Here is a 12,153-nt window from a genome sequence, read left to right on the forward strand (position 1 = left end):
CAAAAGTTCCGCCTGTAGTGTCTCACGTTCGTTCAATTGAACCTGGATACCCAACTCTCCGAGCGTTGCGGCCGCGTCTGCGAGGGTCGTGAAGGTCTTCGTTCCAGATTTCAGGTGAATTTTCAGCTTGGCAGGAAATGGCAATTGAGCTTTGATGTTCTTCTCCTTAAGCAATTTCATCACGTCTCTTACTTGCTTGCGTTTCTTCTGGATGTCTGACGTGTAGTCCTGGTCAAAGAAAATCCTCTGTCCGTTATATGGCTCTTCTCCGCGGTGTTTCCATGCTTCTTGGATTACCGTTTCTTTGATTCTGTAGTCCAGAAATCTAACGATAATGGATCTAGGGGGGCTCGCTGCATCTTTCGGTTTCATAGTCAGTGAGCGGTGTGCTCTCTCTACATTTAAGTTGAGCTCTTCTGGTAATGTCAGTGAGGTTCGGATGAGGTCATTTACGAAACTCAGCATATCTTTGTTGGTTTCCTCGTCTTCTTTCACGCCGTATATGCGGACGTTATTCCGTCTTGGTCTGGACTCAAGGTCTTCACATTTTACAGACAAGCTGGCATCTCTTTGTAGCAAGTAATGAAGGGCTCGCTCGTTTCTTTGCGATTTATCTTCTTCATCACTCAGCCTCTGCTCGTATTCAGTCACACGCTGTTCTAATTTCGTCATCCTTTCGTCTACTTCGGCCAGTGCGGCTTCTACTGTTGCTAAGGAGTCTTTAGTGTCTTTAGAGGCTTCAGCGTGCTCCTTTCTTAGTATTCGCAGCTCGGCTAGCACTGCCGCCATGTGCTCTTCTCCTCCCTCGTCCTTTTGGTTCGGTTGTTCATCTTTTTTCGACGCTTTACCCTTCTTATCCGTATCTTTTCGATTGCAGGCCATTTCGATTGATTATTGTGAGTGTTTTTTGCAAAAAAATAAGGTTTGGCTAGTTTTTACAAATTCTCCTCAGGGAGCTTAAAAATCAGGCTGCCGCCACAACCATGACGTCACAGGAAGTCCGCCGAAACGTGGCTTTCTAAGGAAAGATTGTGATCAAATAGCACACCTAGGTTCCTAACTGATGACGAAGAATTAACAGAGGAACCTTCAAGTCTTAGACAGTGTTCTAGGTTATTACAAGCAGAGTTTTTAGGTCCTATAATTAACACCTCTGTTTTTTCAGGATTTAGCAGTAAGAAATTACTCGTCATCCAGTTTTTTATATCGACTATGCATTCCATTAGTTTTTCAAATTGGTGTGTTTCACCGGGCCGTTTTTACCATTTATCTCTAAGAAGGAATATAATTGTGAGGATACCACCTTTTCTAGTATCTTGGACTGAAAAGGGAGATTCGAGATTGGTCTATAATTAACGAGTTCTTTGGGGTCAAGTTGTGGTTTTTTGATGAGAGGCTTAATAACAGCCAGTTTGAAGGTTTTGGGGACATATCCTAATGACAATGAGGAATTAATAATAGTCAGAAGAGGATCTATGACTTCTGGAAGCACCTCTTTTAGGAGCTTAGATGGTATAGGGTCTAACATACATGTTGTTGGTTTAGATGATTTAACAAGTTTATACAATTCTTCCTCTCCTATAGTAGAGAATGAGTGGAACTGTTCCTCAGGGGGTCTATAGTGCACTGTCTGATGTGATACTGTAGCTGACGGCTGAATGGTTGCAATTTTATCTCTAATATTATCGATTTTAGAAGTAAAGTAGTTCATAAAGTCATTACTGCTGTGGTGTTGGGAAATGTCAACACTTGTTGAGGCTTTATTTTTCGTTAATTTAGCCACTGAATTGAATAAATACCTGGGGTTATGTTTGTTTTCTTCTAAAAGAGAAGAAAAGTAATCGGATCTAGCAGTTTTTAATGCTTTTCTGTAGGATAGGTTACTTTCCCGCCAAGCAATACGAAATACCTCTAGTTTTGTTTTCCTCCAGCTGTGCTCCATTTTTCGGGCTGCTCTCTTTAGGGTGCGAGTATGCTCATTATACCATGGTGTCAAACTGTAACCAAACTGTAAGCGTAGAGGAGCAACTGTAAAGTGCTAGAAAAGAGAGAGTCCATAGTTTCTGTTACACCATCAAGTTGTTCTGAGGTTTTGGATATGCTAAGGTATTTGGATACATCAGGAATATAACTTAAAAAGCAGTCTTTTGTGGTAGAAGTGATAGTTCTTCCATAGTTGTAACAAGAAGTAGAATTTACAATTTTGGCTATATGAAGTTTGCACAAAACTAAATAATGATCTGAGATATCATCACTTGGCTGCATAATTTCAACACTATCAACATCAATTCCATGTGACAGTATTAAATCTAGAGTATGATTTCGACAATGAGTAGGTCCTGAAACGTGTTGTCTAACCCGAATATAGTTCAGAATGTCTTTAAATGCTGATCCCAATGCATCTTTTTCATTATCAACATGGATATTAAAATCACCAACTATTAAAACTTTATCTGCAGCCAGATCTAACTCGGACGTAAAATCACCAAACTCTTTAATAAAGTCTGTATGGTGCCCTGGTGGCCTGTATACAGTAGCCAGTACAAATATAAAAGGGGATTTATCATTAACATTTGTTTCTCTGGATAATGTTATATGAAGCACCATTACTTCAAACGAGTTATACTTGAAGCCTGCCCTCTGAGAAATCCTGAAAACGTTGTTATAAATTGAAGCAACACCTCCCCCTTTGCCTTTTAGACGCGGCTCATGTTTATAACAGTAATCTTGGGGGGTGGACTCATTTAAAATAATGTAATCATCAGGTTTTAGCCAGGTTTCTGTCAAACAGAGCACATCCATATTATGATCAGTGATCATATTATTTACAAAAAGTGTTTTCGTAGAAAGGGATCTGATATTCAATAAGCCAAGCTTTATCATTTGTTCATCCATATTGCATCTGTTTTTTATTTGTTGAACCTCAATTAAATTGTTAATCTTAACTTGATTTGGGCGTTTTTTGTATTTTCTAGTTTGGGGAACAGACACAGTCTCTACAGTATGATATCTAGGTGAAAGAGTCTCTATGTGCTGAGAATTAGCTGACCTCTGTGACGTGAGGCAGCTAGCAGACGGTCGGTTTAGCCAGTCTGTCTGCTTCCTGACCTGGGCCCCAGTTAGTCAAGTATAAACACTAAGACTAAATGCCATATTTCTAGAGAGAAGAGTGGCGCCACCCCAGGAGGGATGAAGACCATCTCTTTTCAACAGGTCAGGTCTGCCCCAAAAGCTCGTCCAATTGTCTATGAAACCTATGTTATTCTGTGGGCACCACTTAGACATCCAGCCATTGAGTGATGACAATCTGCTATGCATCTCGTCACCACGGTAAGCAGGGAGGGGACCAGAGCATATTACAGTGTCTGACATCGTGCTTGCAAGTTCACACACCTCTTTAATATTATTTTTAGTGATCTCCGACTGGCGAAGTCGAACATCATTAGCGCCGGCATGAATAACAATCTTACTGTATTTACATTTAGCATTAGCCAGCACTTTTAAATTTGCCAAGATGTCAGGCGCTCTGGCTCCCAGTAAACAATTGACTATGGTGGCTGGTGTCTCTATATTCACGTTCCATACAATAGAATCACCAATAACTAGAGCACTTTCATCAGGTTTCTCAGTGGGTGCATCACTGAGTGGGGAGAACCTGTTTAATAATTTGATCAGAACAGAAGAGCGGTGTTTTGACCCACGACTACGCTGCCTCACTGTCACCCAGTTGCCCTGCTGCTGGGGCTCTGTTTCCGGAACCGAACAATGTACAGGAATCCCTGAGCTAGACGCATCCAAAGCCATATCTAGAGCCCTAACATTCTTACTGTCCTCAATTAAAGTTTGGATGCGTGTCTCTAATTCTGAAATCTTCTCTGTCAACCTAACTATTTCCCTGCATTTATCACATGTGAATCCCTCATCTGCGACAGAGATAGATAAACTGTACATGTGGCAAGAGGTGCAAATAACAATAGCAGGAGAAGCCATTACTCACCGTGCTTGATGAAATATTCTTACTGCGGTTGTTTGATGAACTTGAAAAACTGGAGCGAGAGAGAGGAGAGGAGAAAAGAAAACAGCGATAGGTTCGAATGAAAACGCTAATGACAAGCTAACGAGTGCTAACGCTTTGCAGGTGTACTGCACTCACGGATATAAAATAAAAGTGAACGATCAAAATTAAACTGATAAGATTGATCGATAATATCAGAAATATGGTGTGAATTAAGTTATATTTTATCACTTTAAAAAAAGAGTGATAGTAAGATAAAGATTCTAGGGAAAAAATAAAATAAAAATAAAAACAGCTACACGGAGCTACGATTAGCTACAAAAGGCCAACAGGAAGTAGAGAAAACACTGTCCAACAGCGACACCCGCAGTCAGTAATACCATCTCTGCATTTGTGATCTGCTCAAAACTTACGTTTAAATCATCTGTGGCAAATCCTTTACATATATAAACGTACTTACATACTGTGAGTCAGAAGTGACTGTTCCAGAACCGTGTTGTAAATACAACTTATCCACTGATTTCTAGTTGTGTCCTCTTTTGGAAGGCCAAACAAAGTAGTTTTGCTTTCACAACGAAAAGCAGCGGCGGCATCAGCAAGATTAAAAGTTGCACCTTCTTTCTTTGCAGGAATGTTTGGGCGGTGTAATGCAAATTTTTACCACATAGTGATGTAGACGTGGGGGTGTGTTAGAACAAGCCGTTTAAGTGGGGTGTGGTTGACTCTTATAAAGAACATCTCTTCGGATTTGAGACTTTAATCTTTGCAACTTTACAGATCTTTTTTTATGCACCAAGAGCTTTTAACACTCCAAAGGGAAAGGAAAACTTGAAATTGCATCATATGACCCCTTAAAGACATTTTTGCCTCCCTGAAGGTGTTGTTTTCTGAGTGACATACACAAAATTAATGACCCACAACTCCAAAACCATAGCATGGAGAGTCAAAAGGTAAGCATCATTTGATAGAAATCTTTCTATATTTAAAAATAAAAAAATAATTAATTTGGACATTCTCATGCAAAGAAATAGGTGATGAAATGTAAGAAAACTTAGTGTGCTCAAGGGAATATTTTCAGTTTTTTTTGACATTCAATATCAATATCTATAATAAGAAAGGAGAAAAATTATTTGTAGATGATATTCGTGATGTCATGAAGTAATATAAAGTTACAGCATATGGAATCAAGGTAGCCTTTTTCTTGGCCCTTGACAGTTTTGAAATTGTTGTTTTCTGAGTGAGATAAACAGAAATAATGCCTCACACAAGTTTTGTCAAATCCCAAAACAATTACAGGTGCATTTCAAATTAGAATGTCATGGAAAAGTTCATTTATTTCAGTAATTCAACTCAAATTGTGAAAACTCGTGTATTCAATAAATTCAATGCACACAGACTGAAGTAGTGTAAGTCTTTAATTGTTCTTTTAATTGTGATGATTTTGGCTCACATTCAACAAAAACCTCAGCAAATTAGAATATGATGACATGGCAATCAGCTAATCGACTCAAAACACCTGCAAAGGTTTCCTGAGCCTTCAAAATGGTCTCTCAGTTTGGTTCAAATTAGTTCACTAGGCTACACAGTCATGGGGAAGACTGCTGATCTGAGAGTTGTCCAGAAGACAATCATTGACACTCTTCACAAAGGGGGTAAGCCACAAACATTCATTGCCAAAGAGTGCTGGATCCAAGCATGTTAACAGACAGTTGACTGGAAGGAAAAAGTGTGGAAGAAGAAAAAAGAAAACGCGGCCTTATGAGAACTGTCAAGCAAAATTGATTCAAGAATTTGAGAGAACTTCAAAAGGAATGGACTGAGGCTGGGGTCAAGGCATCAAGAGCCACCACACACAGAAGTGTCAAGGAATTTGGCTACAGTTGTCGTATTCCTCTTGTTAAGCCACTCCTGAACCACAGACAACATCAGAGGCATCAAGCCCAAGTTGCTTGAAGTCCAGTGTTAAATTTCCACAGTCTGTGATGATTTGGGGTGCAATGTCATCTGCTGGTGTTGGTCCATTGTGTTTTTTGAAAACCAAAGTCACTGCACCCGTTTACCAAGAGATTTTGGAGCACTTCATGCAAAACTTATTGATATACACATGCATGCGTGTTCCATTCTACTACTCTGTGATACCTTTTAAATTACATATGACCTAAAGGAATATTAGGAACACCTGTTCAATTTCTCATTAATGCAATTATCTAATCAACCAATCACATGGCATTTGCTTCAATGCATTTAGGGGTGTGGTCCTGGTCAAGACAATCTCCTGAACTCCAAACTGAATGTCAAAATGGGAAAGAAAGGTGATTTAAGCAATTTTGAGCGTGGCATGGTTGTTGGTGCCAGACGGGCCGGTCTGAGTATTACACAATCTGCTCAGTTCATGCACAACATTTCTAGGGTTTACAAAGAATGGTGTGAAAAGGGAAAAACATCCAGTATGCTGCAGTCCTGTTGGCGAAGATGCCTTGTTGATGCTAGAGGTCAGAGGAGAATGGGCTGACTGATTCAAGCTGATAGAAGAGCAACTTTGACTGAAATAACCACTCGTTACAACCGAGGTATGCAGCAAAGCATTTGTAAAGCCACAACACGCACAACCTTGAGGAAGGTGGGCTACAACAGCAGAAGACCCCACCGGGTACCACTCATCTCCACTACAAATAAGAAAAAAGAGGCTACAATTTGCCCGAGCTCACCAAAATTGGACAGTTGAAGACCGGAAAAATGTTGCCTGGTCTGATGAGTCTCGATTTCTGTTGAGACATTCAGATGGTAGAATCAGAATTTGGCGTAAACAGAATGAGAGCATGGATCCATCATGCCTTGTTACCACTGTGCAGGCTGCTGGTGGTGGTGTAATGGTGTGGGAGATGTTTTCTTGGCACACTTTAGGCCCCTTAGTGCCAATTGGGCATCGTTTAAATGCCACGGCCTACCTGAGCATTCTCACTGGCTCATTATCCTACTGGCTACTTCCAGTAGGATAATGCACCATGTCACAAAGCTCAAATCATTTCAAATTGGTTTCTTGAACATGACAATGAGTTCACTGTACTAAAATGGCCCCCACAGTCACCAAATCTCAACCCAATAGAGCATCTTTGGGATGTGGTGGAACAGGAGCTTCGTGCCCTGGATGTGCATCCCACTAATCTCCATCAACTGCAAGATGCTATCCTATCAATATGGGCCAACATTTCTAAAGAATGCTTTCAGCTCCTTGTTGAATCAATGCCATGTACAATTAAGGCAGTTCTGAAGGCGAAAGGGGGTCAAACACAGTAGTAGTATGGTGTTCCTAATAATCCTTTAGGTGAGTGTATATACAGGTGCTTCTCAATATGTGAATGTGAAAATGTGAGCCAAAATCATCACAATTAAAAGAACCAAAGATTTAACCTACTTCAGTCTGTGTGCTTTGAATTTATTTAATACATGAGTTTCACAATTTGAGTTGAATTACTGAAATGAACTTTTACTACTTAGTTATCATTAAGAGTTGATCAAAATAGTTCATACATTCATGAATACATTGAAATACATTCATTAAAAAGCTGTGAATCTAATGATCCCTATTTTGTGTTATTCCATTTAATTGTTGCTTAGTAATTTGATTATTATTTTTCTAATCAATGAAAGCAATATCAGCCAGATCAATGATCATGGGGTCTATATGAAGCCTTCTACTTATCATATACCATTGTTTATTAAATAATTTTTTAAACAACAATGTATATTAATGACAAAAGTATCATGAATTGACAGGCAATCTGTGCAAACTTCTCTTAAAAGGAACTCTCCTGGAGACACAACTTAAACCATAGAACAGCTTGGAGTTTTAAACAATTTACTTCTACAAGCTGGCTCAATGCAACTTCATATCGCTTGAGATGTCAAGAAATGCAGCCGACACTACCAGACCCACAACTTCATCATGATGGCTTTTATATAATGAGTCAAAGATAAACTCTTTTGCTTTTTGTTCTGGAAAGCTAATGCAGATTTGTGTGGGATTCTACAGGGAGAGGAACAGAGAAAGTGTGGGGTACAGAAAGAAAGGGGGGAAAGAGATTAGTACATTCATATCTCTCAAAGCTTACTTATTAAGCATCAATTTTTGCATAAATTTTTTCTCTTCTCACCTTTATTACCTGATGTCACTATCTAGACAAGCAGCTTTTATTTTCCTGTCAGAAAACAAGAGGCTGTCTGCTTAGTGGGGTAACTGCCTCTGAAAGGTAGAGGTTCTGATAGGGTGTGATGATGTTGACCTGCTGATGTCACTGCCACCATGTTCCCAATCCTTATCCAACATCTCAGCAGACATAGCAGGTAAAGAACACATTTTTGGAATTTCCTTTGGGGGTTAAAAGCCGCTTGCTGCCAAACTCATCTCACCATCCTGCTGCTCCAGTCCAATAGCCAGACCATCAGAAAGCAGTCCATATATGTCAGTCTTGCTTGTGGTGGGAAATATCTGCCTTTATACCTCTGTATTAGGGATCCAAGCACTAAAGATGCCTGAACTGTATTTGTACCAGTTTTCTTCTTTGAATGAGTCCTAGAAACACCAAATTTGTCAGGATGATCCCAAATCTCCCCCACTTCTCGGGTGCAAACACACACCTATAGTTGGTGCCATAATGAGTACTTTTATATTTTTGCTTCTAATTCTGTATCCATAACAGGTTGCAATACATACAGGTGCTGGTCATATAATTAGAATATCATCAAAAAGTTGATTTATTTCACTAATTCTATTCAAAAAGTGAAACTTGTATATTATATTCATTCATTACACACAGACTGATATATTTCAAATGTTTATTTCTTTTAATTTTGATGATTATAAATGACAACTAAGGAAAATCCCAAATTCAGTATCTCAGAAAATTAGAATATTACTTAAGACCAATACAAAGAAAGGATTTTTAGAAAACTAGGCTAAATGAAAAGTATGAACATGAAAAGTATGAGCATGTACAGCACTCAATACTTACTTGGGGCTCCTTTTGCCTGAAATACTGCGGCAATGCGGCGTGGCATGGAGTCGATCAGTCTGTGGCACTGCTCAGGTGTTATGAGAGCCCAGGTTGCTCTGAGAGTGGCCTTTAGCTCTTCTGCATTCTTGGGTCTGGCATATCGCATCTTCCTCTTCACAATACCCCATAGATTTTCTATGGGGTTAAGGGCAGGCGAGTTTGCTGGCCAATTAAAAACAGGGATACCATGGTCCTTAAACCAGGTACTGGTAGCTTTGGCACTGTGTGCAGGTGCCAAGTCCTGTTGGAAAATGAAATCTGCATCTCCATAAAGTTGGTCAGCAGCAGGAAGCATGAAGTGCTCTAAAACTTCCTGGTATATGGCTGCGTTGACCTTGGACCTCAGAAAACACATTGCACCAACACCAGCAGATGACATGGCACCCAAAACCATCACTGACTGTGGAAACTTTACACTGGACCTCAAGCAACGTGTATTGTGTGCCTCTCCTCTCTTCCTCCAGATTCTGGGACCCTAATTTCCAAAGGAAATGCAAAAATTACTTTCATCAGAGAACATAACTTTGGACCACTCAGCAGCAGTCCAGTCCTTTTTGTCTTTAGCCCAGGCAAGACGCTTCTGATGCTGTCTGTTGTTCAAGAGTGGCTTGACACAAGGAATGCGACAGCTGAAACCCATGTCTGTGCGTAGTGGTTCTTTAAGCACTGACTCCAGCTGCAGTCCACTCTTTGTGATTCTCCCCCACATTTTTGAATGGATTTTGTTTCACAATCCTCTCCAGGGTGCAGTTACCCCTATTGCTTATACACTTTTTTCTGCCACATCTTTTCCTACGCTTCGCCTCTCTATTAATGTGCTTGGACACAGAGCTCTGTGAACAGCAATGACCTTTTGTGTCTTGCCCTCCTTGTGTAAGGGGTCAGTGGTTGTGTTTTGGACAACTGTCAAGTCACCAGTCTTCCCCATGATTGTGTAGCCTACAGAACTAGACTGAGAGACCATTTAAAGGCCTTTGCAGGTGTTTTGAGTTAATTAGCTGATTAGAGTGTGGTACCAGGCACCTTTTCACAATATTCTAATTTCCTGAGATACTGAATTTGGGATTTTCCTTAGTTGTCAGTTATAATCATCAAAATTTTTGAAATATTTCAGTCTGTGTATAATGAATGAATATAATATACAAGTTTCACTTCTTGAATTGAATTAGTGAAATAAACTTTTTGATGATATTCTAATTATACAGGTGCTGGTCATATAATTAGAGTATCATCAAAAAGTTGATTAATTTCACTAATTCTCTTGAGTCTAGCTAAACAAATTTTATTTCTGTTTTTTTATTTATTTTAGCTTTTTTGTAAACCTATATTTTTTAATTCCTCCTAGACCTATTGTCCAGGCAAATTTGTATTGGGAAATTTGTATGTCATCTAGAGACCTGATGACAAAAACTTATAAAAAGAATTTGGATTCATCAAATGGTTTAGAAGATACAGTTTAAAAAGTGTTTATTAAGTGTATGGAGCCTTATATATGCTAAAAGATTGGACTAATTGAAATTATTTTTATAACTTTGGCATAAGTGTCAATACACGATACATGCAACATTTTGTGTGAATCAGTTAAGTGGTTTAAGAAGAGATCGAAAAAGTTTTAACTACAACACATTGATCAAATGTTGTCCACTAGAATGAACCACAGAAATTGATTTTTCCCCCCATCAGTTTCCATCACTCTAAATAACAAATACATTTTACTTAAGCAAATGTTTACAGAGGTAATAAAGAAATCATGTGTTTCATATACTTAGGTATATTTTTGTCTTCCTTTACATTTAAATTTACCAAGTGATGTCTTTGGTTCACATTTTTTATATTTTAATTTATTAAAGAATTTGCTGATATTAACAGTGACTTGCTGCCACCTGCTAGCGGTTTTAATTTCACATTTGAAGTTTCAAATATTTCAATCAGTATTCAACGTTATATGTTTACAATATTAAAATATTGTTTATGCATGTATAACTGCAGATTAAATGCATTAATGTCTTGCATTAATCAGTGTCTAAATGCCATTTTAGATGGAGCTTCTGTTTCTTCTGCATTGCAAAGATTAATTTTTTAATCAATACTTTAATTTGCTTGATAACAGCCCAAATGTCTTATTATAATTGACCAATTAAATATAAGAACTTGAATCAAATGATAATGCACACTTTTAGAAAAAATGGCTTTAAGGTAAATTACCATAAAAGGTAAAAATAAAATGTAAAGTTATTGGAAAAGTTTAATTTCTTTCACTGCTGTGAACTGACCACCCCACAGAATATGAAGAATATAAAACATTTTAGAAGTCAGCTGTCCACCATAGTACTCAAGATATAAGAACAGTAACACTCAGTCAAGTTGTTGTTATCGATAAAATTCCAGAAAATAGAGATATAATATTTTGTCAATTTCGCACACCCCTAGCTGCCAACCGTTTCATGCAATTGGCAGAGCTGAATGTAAAATTTAACACTGCATACACCATCCTATTTCACAACAAATAAGAGTTTAACTTAATCGGTCAGATTTCTTTGCATTTTCTCTCTTCTTCAGCCCTTTCTTTTTCTCGCGGTAGTTAGCAGAAAGCAGTTACTGAATGACTGACAGCTAATATCAACCAATCTAAAATCTGCATTAAAGTTAAGAATGTAAGGATAAAATCTGTAAATTTATCATTTGTAGTTGCGATGCTCCCACATTTTTGGTGAGTGCTCTTAAATTTTTGCTGGTGCTCCTAACTTGTTGAAGTTGGAAGCACCAGTGCTAATAAGTAAAGAATTTCGAGCCCTGCATTATAGTCCTCCACATCCGCTGCTTTCTCAAAACTCTTACAATTTTTTATTACCTAGAATTTAAAAATCAACTGCTGGCGACAGATCCTTTTACTATTTAACATCAAAACTCTGGAATAACCTGCCTAACATTGTTTGGGAGGAAGACACACAGTCGGTGGTTGCTATTGACTTCCATAGTAGGAAAAGAAATACTATGGAAGTCAATGGCAACCACCAACTGGTTGATTACCAGCAATCTTCAAAATATCTTCTTTTATGTTCAACATAAGAAAGCAACTAATAC

At 38.5% G+C, this 12,153-nt stretch overlaps 1 protein-coding gene; it reads left to right on the forward strand.

Moving 5' to 3' along the window:
* The window catches only part of LOC132106083 (gastrula zinc finger protein XlCGF49.1-like), a 473,864-nt gene that overhangs the window by 80,820 nt on the left and 380,891 nt on the right, over nt 1-12,153 (forward strand).

The sequence above is a fragment of the Carassius carassius genome, chromosome 26 (genome assembly GCF_963082965.1).
Source record: "Carassius carassius chromosome 26, fCarCar2.1, whole genome shotgun sequence".
Lineage (NCBI taxonomy): Eukaryota > Metazoa > Chordata > Actinopteri > Cypriniformes > Cyprinidae > Carassius > Carassius carassius.